This window comes from Pteronotus mesoamericanus, unplaced genomic scaffold (genome assembly GCF_021234165.1).
Source record: "Pteronotus mesoamericanus isolate MK-2021 breed Mesoamerican mustached bat unplaced genomic scaffold, CSHL_Meso_final contig_173, whole genome shotgun sequence".
In the NCBI taxonomy this organism is placed as follows: domain Eukaryota; kingdom Metazoa; phylum Chordata; class Mammalia; order Chiroptera; family Mormoopidae; genus Pteronotus; species Pteronotus mesoamericanus.
Genome location: NW_026555072.1, coordinates 9,795,156 through 9,812,033, shown reverse-complemented (window position 1 = coordinate 9,812,033; position 16,878 = coordinate 9,795,156). Strand labels below are relative to the sequence as shown.

Genomic DNA, 16,878 nt, shown 5'->3' with positions numbered 1-16,878 from the left:
GGTAGGAAAGGCTTAGATTTCCCCATAGCATTTTAAAAGACTAATAAGCAACTAATTAGTTAGAATATGAAGGATTATCTAAGGTAGAGACGTAAAAGCAATAATTTCCTTAAAAGACATATTAGAATTTAAAATTTCATGATGATGTAGCTAACTTATTTTAGTGTGAGAGGTGCACTTCTGTGCCCCTGGGAACCTTACTTGGGTTTAGTATTAGCTGTTCCTGCCTTTTCTTTGGAAAGATCATTAAATCGTTTATAAATAACATTGAGCATTGGCAGATTTGAGAAGATGGGAGTTTATTTAGTTGTGTTGTCTACCACTTACTGCAAGGTACCTTTGACAACTGCAGTGTTTTAGCATCCACAGAATAGAGGAAATTTTGTTTTCTTTTTGTCTCTCATTAAACTATAAATTACAGAGAAGGTGATCACTCCACAAAGAAGAACAACAGTGTTCTAAAGTCATTCAAGTCTTCTCCACTGCCACCCACTTCCAAGTTTATGGGGTGAGGGTTTTTTACCTGCCTAGCCCCGAAACACTGAACCCCATGGAATCCAAAAGGGCCTATGTTTGGGGAACAGATATCTATAATGCCACAGTGATTAAAATTCATTTTTCTTTCACAAGTTGCTTCTATAAACAGCACACAGAAGTTGGATTATGATTAAATATGAAGTAAACCAATGCCTTTATAATTTAAAACTGATGAGACTTTAAGTTCTGGGGGAAGAAAAAATATTAATTACATGACAGCACTAATCCTTATAGGGTAAATGGCATCAGCACCCTTCTATCTATGTTAGATAGAAAGCAATTAATTAAAATAAATGTTCTGCCAAGATTATTATACCTGTTGCTGATGATTTGCTCTTAAATTAAGTCTAATTTGTTCAGGAACATAAATCACAGTGTGTGAGAGTCAGGAAAGCCAGAATCATGGCCGACTGACTGTTCCACTGGCATTGAGGGAGAAAACCCAGTCACTTGATTCCTAATTGGTAGAATATTCTGGGTTTATAAAACATCTGAAATTTTACATGTGGTAGATACTGCTTATGGTCTAATTCTATTAGGAATAATATAGAATCAATTTTATTTTCTTCTATGTCTTTTTTGAAGGAATGATATTCTCAATCCATTTTCATTGGTACCAAATATTATGGAAGCTATAAAGTTAAAAAAAATTGTATCAGAAAACTAAAAAAATATTGCATGTCTTACTACTTAAACAAGGGTATTCATGAACAGGGAGAATCTTCATAAACAGTTTTACAAATGAAGGACTCAGATGGCACCCCTCTGGTAGAGGGGTTCCAGCCCCGCTCCAGTCAGCTCCACCTGACTCAGATAAACTCAGGACACAGTGGGAGATGGGCCAAATGCAGCTGTTAGGTGTATTTTTCCTGCAAGGGGCAAAAATCCCCCAAGTGATCCCAACACCCACCTCTTTCTACTCCTAAAATTCATGCATTTGTAAGATCACTCCTCAGAACAGGTCAGTAGTGAAGCTCTGATTAAAAAAGATGTAAAAACAACACATTTGGCCCCTTCAGACCATGGGATACACAAAACACTCCAAAGACCTCCCGCCCCCCAACTACCATGAGCACACACTGCTTGCAGAGGCCAGTGCAGCCCAGCTAGCTGCTCTCCTGGCTGTTGTCACACCACTGTTGTCTTAACTGTCAGTAACAATATAAAGGTACATGCTACATCCACATCCAGCCAGAAGCTTGGCCCCTAAACCTTTGTTTCGTGCCACAGTACTGAGGGGCAAATCTGTTCCCCCAATGAGAAGGCACCTACCTGTACTTCAGTGAGCTTCCCAGGAAACACTCCTCGCCCTTGACCTTCCTCCCTCAGGTGGCTGTCAGTTTTCTAATGATAGGCATCTGTCCTTCAGCTCCTGCCTGCCAATGTCCACCCCAAAAGTTCAGCTGTCTGCTGTTGGAGGTAGAGTTAGTCCTCCAGGCCCAAGTTCAACACTCAATGAGCAGCTGTTCTCAGCTGTACAGCTTCTTGATGATTTGGAAGCTGGTGCTCAGCATCAGGGACTGGCTGCAGGGAGCGCTGGTGGAGCTAAACAGTCCCTGGATCTTGGACAAGAGGCCTGAGTCCAGGCACAGCATGAGGGTCAGCTGGAAGGTGGGCACCCGGCTGGGGTCTAGGGCCAGCTGGCTGACACTGGCAGCTCTTGCCCTGTTTGACACAGGCATCTACCAGCGCCCCCTGCAGGCCACACGGCTCGCTGTAGACCAGGCACAGTAGTTCTTTGCCCACCTGTCTCACCAGCTGGCCTGGCATCAGCAGGCGCACAGGGCCCCATGAGCCCACTCATGCCTGGGCCAGGCTCTCCTGCAGCAGATGTATCAGGATCGCACACAGGTGCTCGTCCTCAGGGCAGCTCGAAGTCAGGCAGGGGCACCTCATCCAAGTATGCCGTCTTCCTCTGGCCCAGAGCCACTGTTGCTTCTGTCCAGAGACTCGCAGTCTGAGCTCTCTAGGCTCAAGCAGCAGCCAAGCACCTCTTTTTGGGCTGCCGACCCCCAGGGAGAGGGCTGTGGTTGATCTGGGATGGGAGTTGGGAACAAGGACAAAGAGGAAGAAGACAATGAGAAGCAATCCCAAGGGCTAGGCATGGTGAGAAATACCACCAGGATGTTTGCAGATGAGCTCAGGGTGCAGGAGTACAGAAGACGGAGCTAGCGTGATCAGCAAGAACTGCTGGGACAAGTGCCACTTGAACGGGTGCGTGAACTGGTGCCACCTCCCGAGCATTGCCCAGACTTGTCCCTCTACCCACCCTCACCTCCCCCTGGACTGCCATGGTCCATACACTTTTTAATAGATGATCAACAATGTCCAAAGTACATAGGTGTCAATGACCATTCTATAAGTCATGCAGTGGCATCAAGCCTTCTAACCTTAGACTTAGGCAAAGTTTCTTTCTAACCTTGTGACAGAATGACTATGGAATGATTTCTTGGGAAAAATAGAATTGTTGAAGAATGCTGTTAGTAAGAAGCATTATAATTAAAACGCACGAGTCATACAGATGAATTCAGTTCATCACTTACTGGCTGAGTTATCTTGGGCAAAAGCCTTAATCTCTCTGAATCAAAGTTTTTAATATGTACAAATGGATGGAGTGGTAATAGTCTAGGTTTGTAAAAATTAGCTTTCAGTGGGATAACATGTTCTAAGATTTGTGAATGCTTAATACAAACTATAACAACATAACTAAATTCAAGGAACTCGGCTTGGACCCATCATTGTACCATGGATATACACTAGTCAGTTTCTTGGTTGCAAACACGAGTAACAAACTGGTTAAATTATTTTAATGGGCCTACTAATGATCTTTTACTGGATCAAGATCCAATTCAGGAACACACACCCATTTAGTTGTCCTATCTCCTTAGTCTCCTTTATTTTGGGACAGGTCACTTAAAAAATTTTTTTATAAACTGAAAACAACAAATGAACAAACACCACAAACAAAAACTCATAAACACAGATAACAGTATGGTTGGACAGTTCACTTTTGAAGATTAATGGCCCCTTATTTTATGGAATGTCCCTCAGTTTGGGTTTGCCTGATATTTGCTCATGATGAAATTCAGGTTACGAGTTGTTGGAAAGAATACGACAGAAGTGGTGTGTCCATCTCGGTGCATCCTTATCAGGAGGCATATGATGTCAATGTCTCATTTTGGTAATGGTAACTGGTTAAGGTGGTACATGCCAAGTGTCTCCCCTATGAAGTTACTTTTTTCTTTTATTCTTAGACACTTTAAGACTATGTTTATATCCCATTTTTTATCCAACTTTCACTCATTCATTTTAGCATCCATTGATGATTCTTCCCTGAAATAATTATTACTGTGGTGTTTGCCAAGTAACAATTTTCTCAATCCATTATTTCTTCTATATTTATTATTTGGAATTATGTAAAGGAGAGCTTTCCCTTTTCTCCCATTAATTTATCTATTCCATTTATAATCACACAAATTCATGGATTTTTTTTTTGCCTCTGTGTTATAATCCATTACCATCATTTATTTTGTTGCTCTGTTGTCCCAGATTTCGGCAATGGGAGCCCCTTTCATTGGCTCCTGTGTCCTTTTGACATGTCATTATTTTTTGAGCAGTTGTTTACTTTCTGGCACCACATGATATTTATGGACTAAATTTCCAAGTAATCCACCTTTATGTGATAGGGAGAAAGATGGGCGGGACAAGTAAGGAAAGAAAAAGTGGTATCATTTAGAATATATAAACATAATACAGGACAAAATGAGGAAGGAATTAGGGGGTAGATGTTCTTGTCACTTCAAAAGATAATGAGGTAACGGTTGGCTTTTATGAGTTTTTTTAATCTACTACTCCATCAATGTTCCCTGTACCTTCAGCTCTCTCTGAAGATCCAAGGAGTCTTCCAGTAACTTGCCAGTGGGCCAAGTGGGCTGATCAAAATGGCCCACAGACTGATACTGGTTTCAGCTACTATCAGTTTGCGATGTGGTAAGTACAAAAACTGGTATCAGTGTTGAGAAATTTTTATAACAATTTGACATTATGTGATAACCAAACACATGATCAATAGACTCATCTCATTGCACAAGGTACAGACTAGTTTGGGCACTATAAAGCTTGCATGGTGACTCATATAGGACAGGATGTGTCCTAGTCATGCACAATGAAACCATGCCATAATGGAAGATAGTTTAAGGTTAGCCTGCCAGCTGTTACCCAAAAGTATATAAAATTCAGAATTTATATTTAACTCTAACTTTTACATCATAAATTGTTAGAACTGGATGAAGATTTGAAGACATTTTAGGAATATATCATCACTTGCTTTTATTTTGGATGAAAATTAAAAATGAATATCCTGAGCTTTCTGAATTACTTTAAAATATCTTCTTCCTTTCCTGTCAACATAGCTCTGTGAGACTAGTTTCTCTACTATAAATGTTAAGACCAAAGATAGAAATAGTTTAGCTATATATCATCCCCTACATGTAGCACTGTCAACAATCCAACCTCAATTAGATAGGTTAACAAGCAACCAAACTTATCTGTCACATTTAAAACTTTTAAATACTAATATACATGGTTTTTGTTCAAAGTGTGCATATAGGCATTGAAAGCAGGGGAACTGCTTTGACCCATACCTTTTAATTTAGTTACAATTGTGGAATAATAAAGTTATGAATATGTAGTGATTATTAATTGCCTATATGTTCACTTTCAATGAATGCATCATGTTTGCGAATTTTTCTTGTTTCTTTTGATTATATTGATTTAAAATGCAATTTTAACTGTTAAACATAATACAACAATTGGGCTTGTATTTTTATCATTAAAAATTCATTTTCATTGTATTTTATAACAATACTGGCTCACAACGGATTTGAAATTAAAAATTAAAAATTTAGCCCTGGCCGGTGTGGCTCAGTGGATTGACTACTAGTCTGCGAACCAAAGGGTCACCAATTCGATTCCCAGTCAGGGCACAAGCCCGGGTTGCAGGCCAGGTCCTTAGTGCGGGGCGTGCCATAGGCAACCACACATTGCTGTTTCTCTCCCTCTCTTTCTCCCTCCCTTCCCCTTTCTCTAAAAGTAAATAAATAAAATCTTTAAAAATTAAAAATTTAAAGCTGGTCCTTTACCACAGCACAGAAGTAGTGCCCCAGTGGAGCCCCTGACTGTCCATCTACTCCCCTCCCACCTTATGTGGTAACAACCCTATGTGTTCTTTGAGAGGAAGAAAAAGGTGCTCTTAAGCTAGGTAGGAGCTCTGTCCACAAAATGCCTGGGAGTAGGAAAAAAAATTAATTCAATGCAAAACTATTTTAACATGAAAACAGAAAAAATCAGTTAATAAAAATTCTCTCTCTAAAAGCCAACTGTGATAAATACAAACTGAAATAAATACACTTAAAACATGTTTTACAATATAGAAAATCCTAAAATCAGAAATGTAAAAACTAAGAATGGAAATAGGCAGGTAGAAATAAATGCAAGAGAGTTGACTGAACTCAGGAAAGAAATGAAATTGAAGTCGAAGTAAAAGACAACCATCTCAAATGAATAAATTACAAGGCACCCAAGGAGGAATAGACTCAAATGAAACTTTAATAAAGGATACTGCATAAAGATGGAGAAAAAAACAAGAAAATGAAAAGCAGGTATATAAGTAAAAAGGGTCAGGAAAAAAATGGTTGAAATGCAAAATATATAAGAAAACTCCAACATAGATATAATTTGAGTCCTTGAAGAAAAACAACAATGGAAGAGAGCTAATTTTTCAAAACTGTCATCCAAGAAAACTTTCCAGAAACAAGAAAAATCTACATATTGGAAGGACCGACCACATACTTGGGAAAATTGACGTGAGTCTATCAGCTCTGAGATGTATCTTAATAAAATTTTGGACTTCAGAGACAAAGATCTTAAGAGCTTCCAGGTAAAAGGTCAAATTACTAATATAAAAAAGAAAATTTGCCTGACATCAGACCTCAAGAGTAATACACAGAGTACTGCAAGAGTGGAACAGCATTTTCAAGAAACCCAAGAAAAGAAAATGCAAGCCAAGAATTTTACATCTAGCCTGGCTGCCATTTAAGAAATTATGTATATAGAAAACACTTTTCAATTTTGAAACACTCTTGAAACACACAAAAATAGGTTTGACAAATGAAAAGACATCTTTTTGAAGATAGAGGAGTAGGTAAACACACCTCAGCTCTGTGCACAACTATAGCAAAAAATACGACTACAAAACAAATTTCACCCAGAATTGTCAGAAAATCAAACTGTGTGGAAGTCCAACAACCAAGGATTTAAAGAGGCCACATTCACCCAGACAAGTAGGAGGGGAGGAGATGCAGAAAGGCTTGAAGATGAGTGGCAGAGAGGGGCATGGAGAGGGGAATGGGCGGTCCCACATCCATGTGTGGTGGATAAAAAACAGGAAGGATACCTAGGGAGTGCGGGGACCCAGCCCATCCATCCCAGGGTCCCAGCGCCAGGAAGATAACTCCCCATAACTTCTGGTCGTAAAATCCAGTGAGGTTTGGGGAGGCAGAAGAAACTGCATCCTCTTAAAGGGCCTGCCACAGATTTAGCACTCATGCGGACCCACCTCCTCTGGAATTCAGCACCAGGCCAACAGCTGGAAGGGCACCAGTAGCGTAAGGGAAGAAAGTGAAATGCGAGTTGGGAGACAGCTTCCTCCTGGGCAAAAACTCCAGAGGCTAGGCAGTGGCATTGTCCTCTCTGTGAGCCCTTCCCCACAGAGAGCCACAGAGTAGTGACAGAGGTTACCCCACCCTGGCAATTACTGAAGGCTCTGCCCCATACAACTTAACAGGTGTGCTAAGATAGAGAGTCAAAGCAGCTCTATCTAATACATAGGGGAAACAAACAAACAAACCACAGGGAGCCGGCCAAATGAGGATACAAAGAAATATGGCCCAAATGAAAAAACAGAACAAAACTCCAGAAAAGGAACTAAATGAAATGGAGATAAGTAACCTATTAGATGCACAGTTCAAAACAGTGGTTATCAGGATGCTCCAGGGATTCATTGGATACTTCAATGGCATAAAAAATATCCAGGCAGAAATGAAAGCTGCCTTAAAGTGAAATAAAGAAAAATCTACAGGGAGCCAACAAGTGGAAGGGATGAAGCCGAGCGAGATTCAAATCAACGGTGTGGAACACAAGGAAGGAAAAAGCATTCAATCAGAAGAGCAAGAAGAAAAAAGAATTAAAAAAAAAAACAAAAAACGAGGATAGAATAAGGAGCCTCTGGGACATCTTCAAATGTACCAACATCTGAATCATAGGGGTGGCCAGAAGGAGAAGAGGAAGGGCTAGAAATTGAAAACTTATTTGAAAAAATAATGAAAGAAAACTTACCTAATTTGGTGAAGGAAATAGACATAGAAATCCAGGAAGCACAGAGAGTCCCAAATAATTTGGAGCCAAAAAGGACCACACCAAGACACACCAGAATGAAAATGCCGAAGGTTAAAGATAAAGAGAGAATCTTAAAAGCAGCAAGAGAAAAGCATAGTTACCTACAAAGGCGTTCCCATAAGACTATCAGCTGATTTCTCAAAAGAAACTTTGCAGGCAAGAAGGGACTGGCAAGAAGTATTCAAAGTGATGAAAAGAAGGACCTACAACCTAAATTACTGTATCCAGCAAATCTGTCATTTAGAATGGAAGGGGAGATAAAGTGCTTCCCAGACAAGGAAAAGTTAAAAAAGAGTTCATCATCACCATGCAATTATTCTATGAAATGCTGAAAGGAATTATATAAGAAAAAGAAGATCAAAACAATGAACGTTAAAATGGCAATAAATTCACAACTATCAATAATTGAATCCAAATAAGAATCTAAGCAAAAAAAGCAGAACAGGAACACAATCACAGATACGGAGATCATTTGGAGGGTTGTTAGTTGGGAGTGGGAAGGGGGAGAATGAGGGAAAAGGTGCAGGGATTAAGAAGAACAAATTAGTAGGTACAAAATAGACAGGGGAATGATAAGAACAGTATAGGTAATGAAGTAGCTCAAAGAACTTACATGCATGAACCATGGACATGAACTAAGGGTTGGGATTGCTGCAGATAATGGGAGTGTCAGGTGGAGGGGGGGTAAAGGGGAAAAATGGGAAAACTATAATAGCATAATTAATAACATTTTTAAAAAAGACATCTTTTTAAAAAAGATTTTATTTATTTACTGTTAGAGAGAGGGGAAGGGAGGGAGAAAGGAAGAGAGGAGAGAAACAGCAATGTGTGCTTGCTTCTCAAGTGCCCCCCACTGGGGACCTGGCCCGCAACCCAGGCATGTGCCCTGACTGGGAATGGAACCAGTGCCCCTTTGGTTCACAGGCTGGTGCTCAATCTACTGAGCCACGCCAGCCAGGGCAAAACATCTTTTTGAAGAGGAAAACAGCATGTACATGAGTCAGCATGCTCCAGAGAATATATAATACGTGTGTGTGTGTGTGTGTGTGTGTGTGTGTGTGTGTGTGTGTGTGTACACACACAGAGATTTCTTTTAAGGAACTGGTTCATGTGGTTGTGGAGGCAGGCTAGCAAGCTGGAAACTCAGGTAGTATTTCTGTGAAAGTCTTGAGGCAAAATTCCTCTTACAAGAACACTCATATTGGATTAAGGGCCCACCCTAGTCCAGTATGGCCTCATTTTAACTACATAATTACATCTGCATCAACTCTATTCCCAATTAAGGTCACTGTCTGTGATACCAGGGGTTAGAACTTCCGCATATCTTTCTGGTGGACGAAGTTCAACCTACAACATCATAAGAATATCAGTTCTCCCTAGGTTAATTAACAAATTTAATGTAATCCCAATGAAAATGAAAATGTTTTTTATGAAGCTAGATAAGTTGATCCTAAAGTTTATATATGGAAAACTGAAAACTATGAAAACACTGAAAAAGGGAAGTTACATAGGTGAACTAGCCTTGCCAGATATTAAAACAAAGCCTATCTGATTAAACATAGTACAGTGCTGGTGCATTAAAAAACAGACAAACCAATGGCATAGAATAGGTAGTCCACAGATAGATGGGAAGTTCATATGGAAATTTAGTATATGATAATGGTGGCATCTTTTTAATAAATAATGTGAGGGCAAGAGGATACCCATTTTGGAAATGATAAAACTAGATTCACACCTCCCAGAACACACAAGAGTAAACTTCAAATTGATGAGAGATCTAAATTTTAAAGAGAGAAAGAAACCATACAAATACCAGGAAAAAACCAGTGAATTATTTTATAGTCTGTGTGTAGGGAACAGCTTTTCTAACTTGACTCAAAATCCAGATGCAATAAAATAAAATGCTGATAAATTTGACCATCTGAAATTTTAAAGTTTTAAATAAGTTTGTTGAACTATATTTTAGATATCACATAACATATCTCTTTCAGTGATACTTTAGTAAATTTACCAAGTTGTGCAAGATCACCATAAATCAATTTAGAACATTCTCATCGCCCCAATAAGATCCCTTATGCATGTTTACTGTTAACCCTATGTCCCACATGAGCCCCCGCCCCTGGCAACCATTCCTCTACTTTCTGTCTCTACAAATATGCCTTTTCTGGACATTTTATATAAATGACATCATACAGTGTGAGGTCTCTTGTATATGTCTTTCACTGGGCATGTTTTTGAGGTTCCTTTATTTCATAGCATGTATCCATAGTTCATTCATTTTTATTGTCGTCTAGTATTCCTTGTATGGATATACCACATTTTGTCTATCTCTTCACAATGTGGAACTATTATCAGTAATGATGCTAAAACCACCATAAAAATATCAAAAGACAAATGACAACTAGGAGAAAATATCTACAACATACATCACAGATAAAGTACTATCTCTAATACTTAAAGAACTTTCAAAATTTGAAAGAAGTCCAAAATTCCTATTTAGAAATGAGCCAAAGACATGAATAGACAATTCTCCTAAAAGGATATCAAAATGGCTCTTAAACACATGAAAAGATGTTCAAATTCACGTATAATGGGAATGCAAAGAAGGGAGGGGGGTATAAAGGGACTAAATGGCAATGGAAAAAAATACAATAAAGATTTTTCTTAAAAGAATGCAAAAGACCAAATGAAGACAAAAAATTTAAAGAAAACAAAAATAAATGAAAATAAACAGAAAACCCAAACCAAACCACACAAAAAATGCAAATTAAAACTATACTGAGAGCCCTGGCTGGTGTAGCTCAGTTGTTTGGGTGTCACCTCACAAAGTCAGAGGTTGCCGGTTCACTTCCCGGTCAGGGCACGTGCCTGGGCTGTAGGTTTGGTTCCCAGGTGGGGCGCTTATGGAAGGCAACCAATCGATGTTCTTCTCTCTCACATCGATGTTTCTCTCCCTCCCTTCCCCTCTCTCTCTCTCAAAAACAACAACAACAAACTATACTGAGAATACCAATCATTACAATAAAAAAGACAGAAAATGCTCTGGCCAGGCAGCTCAGCTGGTAAGAGTATCATCCTGATACGCCAAGGTTGCAGGTTTGATCCTGGTCAGGGCACATACAAGAATCAACCAATGAATACATAAATAAGTGGAACAACAAATTGATGTCCCTTTGTTTTTATGTCCAAGATTTCTCTCAAATCAAGAAATTTTAAAACAATAAAAAATAACAAGTGTTAGTGAGGATGTGCAGAAATTGGGAGCCTCATACATTGCTGGTAGGAATGTATAATGTTGCAGCCATTTTGGAAGACAGTCTGGCAGTTCCTCAAATGATTAAGTGTAGAATTACATGTGGCCCATCCATTCCACACCTAGGTAGCTACCTGAGAGAAATGAAAACATACATCTACACAAAAATATGTTAATTGCAGCAATATTTATAATAGCCAAAAATGGAAACAACCTAAATGTCTGTCAACTGGTGAATGGATAAATAATATGTGGTGTATCTACGTAGTGTAATAGTAGTCTACTATAAAAGGAAGTACTACTACATGCTACAACATGAATGAACCTTGAAAATATGCTATGTTAAAGAAGCCAGACAGAAAATGTGACATTGTATGATTTCATTTATATGAAATGTCCAGAAGAGGCAACTCTTTAGCGTCAGGAAGTAGTTTGGAGACTGCCAGGGGCTTCGGAGAGGGGAGAATGAGGTACAGGGTTTCTACTACTAAGGGCACAGGGTTTCTTTTGGGGGTGATAAAAAATGTTGTAGAATTGGTTGCAGTGATGGTTGCACAGCTCCGTGAAAATACTAAGAAACCACTGGATTGTATACTTTAAACGGGTAAATTGTATGGTATGTGAATTATACCTTGCTACAGCTGTTATTTTAAAAAATAACTACAGTGAGATACCATTTCTTATCAGATTAGCAAACTAGCTATAAAAAAAGAGAAGGTGGAAGATCTCTATGAGGTGAAATGGGGTGGTTTCCAGGATACATTATGAAGTGAAAAAGAGTACAAATAGTCTGTTCCCTTTTGTGCAAGAAAGGGGAAATAAATAAAAAGGCATATATTTCTTTATTTTTGCAAAAGGAAACACAGGAAGGATGAACCAGCAAACAACTAAGTTAACTGCCTGTAAGGTGTGTGTGTGTTGGGGGAGGCAGGTGGAAAGCATGAGATAAATCGAGGAGGAACTGGCTCTTGCAGGGTATGTCGTTTTGTGTAGTTTAATACCGAAAGGTCAGAGGAGATAGCTTCAAGGGGTCCTACTGTCCAAACATGGGCCAACTGGATCATCAAAACTAAGAGGACAGTAAAGGATTATAACCCACTGAATACAATAGGAATCTATGAGACCACATAATAATAAATAGGTAAGTATATCAATGAGGGGACAAGAGAGGTTCTTCCTTACAGCAATGCTGACTGACATATATACGGAAGGACTGGTAGAACTGGGAAATTGTCCCTTTGCATCCATCACAGTAAATATTGATTTGGACATGAATCATTAATGATGCTAAATCTACAGGAGAGTAAGCGTGATAAGGAGTAGGATATTTACATAGTCTTAAAGTATCTACGTACTAATCATTTATTAGCTGCCATGGGCAGAGTTGTAACTACAGTAGAGAAGCTGGACAATGCCTCAAGTAGGTGATCCAAATGTACATTACCAAAGAAGGATGGAGAGATGTGTGGTCTTCAGAGAAGGACACTGATCACTTTGAGAGCGTAGTGGCTGAGAAACTCTAACCCGAGTCTAATTATGAGGAAACATCAGGCAAACTCCAGCTGAGGAACACTGTATAAAATAACTGGCCTGTACTCTTCAAAAATGTCAGTATCATGAAAAACAAAGGAAAGCTGAGAATCTGTCCCAGATGAAAGGGAACTATGAAATCATACTGGACTGGAACCTGTACTAAAGAAAAAAAATGCTATAAAGGACATTCCTGGGACAACTGACGAAACTAAAATATGGACTATATAATTACATAAAGTATGATATATAATGTTACATCACTTATTACTGTAATTACATCAGAGTATATCTTTGTTCTTAGGAAATACACACTGAAGTATTAAGGAGTAAAGTAGAAGAATGTCTGCAACCTACTCTCAAATGGTTCAGATATAATAGTAATAAATTGTATATGTTTGGAAATATTGTGGGTTCAGCTCTAGACTACTGCAATAAAACAAGTATTGTAAAAGTGAGTCACACAAATTTTTTGGTTTCCTGGTATGTAGTTTACGCTATACTGCAATCTACTAAATGCGCAATATCATTATGTCTTTAAAAAAATGTACGTACCTTAATTAAGAAAATGCTTTTATTGTTAAAAAAAAATGCTATCACCTCAGCCTTCAGCAAGTTGGAATCTTTTTGCTGGAGGAAGGTCTTACCTTCTACTTGTAAAAACGCAGTGTCTTGCCCTGACTAGCGTGGCTCAGTCGGTTGAGCATTATCCCACAAAGCAAAAGGCTGCTAGTTCTATTCCCAGTTAGGGCACATGCCTGAGTTGCAGGTTCCGTCCTCGGTCGGGGCATGTGTGACAGGCAATTGATTGATGTTTCTCTCCCTCTCTTTCTTCCTCCCTTCCCCTCTCTCTAAAAATAAATAAATAAAATCTTTTAAAAAATTGAAAGAGTGCAGTGTCTGTGAAGTGCAATAAAGTGAAGCATCATAAAACAAGGTGTGCTTGTATATTACATAAATATAGATACATACACATATATTGCATATATAGACATATACATATACATACATGCATACATACATACACTTAAAATCTATAAAGAGAATAAAATAAGCATGGCAAAGTTTAAAATGGGCTGCAGTTGTTTGTACTGTGTCAGCCTGACTGAACCGGAATCATGTTTCCCAGAGTCGCCTTCCCCACATGGCTCCAGGTAAGAGCTGGCTCAGAGGCTACTGTAAGAGATTTGGCATATGGAAGTAAAACATGACTCTCAGAAGGTAGTTGGCAGGAAATGCAGTGCAAAACAAACAGATGCAGAGGTATTGTCAAATTCCAGCTCTTCCTGACTGACTGCTGGTCTACTGCTCCCTTCCCTAGTCCATCACCAGGCTACTGGCTGCGGGCATCTCCAAGGCAACAGCCACCCCTCCCCCACCTCTCTGCCATCCTCCCTTGGGCCCCTGGCCCTATTCTGGAGGTTGAATGGGCTTGGCTCTTTAAACTGACTTGTTGGTGACTCTTCTCATCTTCCAGCTCCCCTTTCACACATCATCACCTCCCCAGCACCCTCCACAGCTCTCTCTGTTCCCTCGATTCCCTGTTACAAATTCTCACTCACAGTGGCCCTTCTTCCCTGACAAAACGCTGACATTGGGGGATCTGAGTAAAGGGTATACAAGAGTTCTCTGTATTCTTGCAACTTTTTTGCAAGTGTGAAATAGTTTCAAAATAAAGTTTTAAAAAGACAAAGTACTACTTTTTAAATATCTTTTTTATCATTTAAAATATTGAATGATCCTCTCACTAAAAGGTTAAAAAAAGTTTTTTATTTCTGATACAAAAACTAAGTATGTGGACTAGGCACCTATTTCCCATGACATGACCCCCTCCAAATGAGGCCCTGGCAAGAAAGCAGGTGGAGGAAGGCTCTGCAGCCTTCTGCTTGTTTCACCATTGACCTGATCTGAGGACATATGAATAAGGCAGAAATAAACAAAAGACTGGGACAAAGCAGTGGGTCACTGGGGGCTGGACCCAACCGATCAGTTTCTGCCACCTGATTGCACTGAGGGACTCAGACCAGATTACTACACAAGGGGCATTTTATTGCTAGAGAAAATGAGATAGAACACAAATTTAACTGACATTCTGGTAGCTGCTGGAAGATGCTGGATAACTACCCAGCCTTCAGCCATTGTATTCACGGGGGGAAAAACAGCGTAAGAAGGCAGAAGATTAGAATCAGAGCCACAGATGGCTCTAAAATTACTTTCAGCAGTAACTGAAAATAGCAGAGCCAATATATCCGCCTATTGTTTTATTCATCCAGCTTCTCTTGAGGCACTATGCTATTTATTCCCTTTGGTAGAATTTAAGGACAAATATTCCAAGGAAATCAGCATAGGATGTGGCAAAAAATTCATAAAATACCTAAATCCTAAATGTTCAGTTTTCACAGCCATAATTCAGGAATAGTCTTATGCTTTGTAAATGTTGGCCAGCATTCCAGGGCAATTTTGATGAAATACATTTCTGACTTTTAAGCCACAAGACATAAAATCATTAAAAAAATAAAATCTTGGCTAGGGAATATAGTCAGTGGTATTGTAATAACTGTGTATGGTGCCAGGGGGGTATTGAAAGTATAGGGGAGGAACACTTTGTAAAGTATATGGTTATCTAACCACTATGCTGTATACAAACTAATACAAAATGATATTGAATGTAAACTGTAATTGAAAAATTAAAAAACAAAATAAATAAATAAATACATTGTTGCCATGATCAGAGTAAGACTTGATTCAGGCAAGAATCATCAATGTATGCTAAATCTAGTAGGTTAAAGGTTAGGTGAGGAAATGAATATTTACATAGTCTCAAAGTATCTTCTGACAAATTACTTATTGACTACAAAGGCAGAAGTATTGACTTCACAATGGAGAAATCCGGTGAACATCATCTTAATATAACTAGTAGCCAGACACACAGCATCACATCCCTCCTAATGCAATGCACTGTGGACAGAATACCACTTCTGTGGATTTCCTGCCCAAAATGAACATCTGAAGGTAGTCACAAGGAAACATCAAATGAATCCAAATTGAGGGACATTCTATCGAAGAGCTGGCCTGTACTCTTACAATGTCAATGTCATGAATGCCAAAGAAAGGCAGACCTGTTGTAGATTAAAAGAGGCTAAAGAGACATCACAGTTAAATGCAATGTGCGATCCTGGTCTGGGTCCTGGACTAGAAAAACAAAATTATTATACAAGACATTATTGGGACAATTGGCAAAATTTGAATAAAACTTATAGATTATGGTATTACATCAATGTTAAGTGCCTTGATTTTGATGGGTGTATTGTGGTAATGTAAAAGAGAGTCCATGGATGTCCATATACTTAGGAAATACTGAAGTTCTTAAGAAATACCCTTAGGGTAGAAAAAGCAATATAGTGTGGCAAAATATTGATAAATCTGGGTGAAGGATATATGGAAGTTCTTTTGACACTTCTTGTTTTGTTATTCTTTTTTTAAACTATTTTCATTTTTCTGCAAGTTTGAAATTATTTCAACATAAAAAGTTGAAAAGAACAATTCAAATTAAAAGATGCACCCTGTACAGTCCATTGTATTGAAACTCAATGAGAAGTCATGTAGGTTCAGCGCTGTTAATATCAAGCAGGATATCATAGGACCTGTGACCTGGAATCTTGGTTAGAAGAAAGTGTGTGTGGCACCTTTTCAATAGACTGAGATCTTATCTTTGTATTTCCTTGTCTTCCCCCATCCTTTTCCTTTGAAAGATGATGGTGAACTTGCTGACCATGTTCATGTTAGTGTCTCTGGGTTGAGTCACACAGTCAGTCCTGACAGCTTTATGTTAAAGAGGAAGCACAGCGAGTAGAAATGCCACTTCCAATAATATTAAAAGAAATATTAGTTAAAGTAACAAAAAACCTTTAGCTGTTTAGCCTCATCTTTTAAAATGCAGTGAAATATACACCAGTACTAATTTACCTGTGATGAAGGGTAGTCACAGGATACCACTACTGCTGTTCCCTAATCCCAAAACTCTTTTGTCACTCTTTGCTTCAGCCGCAGTACTCTCTACAGCTCTGCTCATTTCTCGCCCTGTATCTTTCTTCAAGTGCTGG

The 16,878-nt window shown here is 38.9% G+C and overlaps 1 pseudogene; it reads right to left on the bottom strand.

Annotated features, from left to right (window-relative positions):
* Nucleotides 1–1,982: 1,982 nt before the first annotated feature.
* LOC129065165 (DNA damage-inducible transcript 4 protein-like) lies at nucleotides 1,983–2,642 on the bottom strand (annotated as a pseudogene).
* Nucleotides 2,643–16,878: the final 14,236 nt, after the last annotated feature.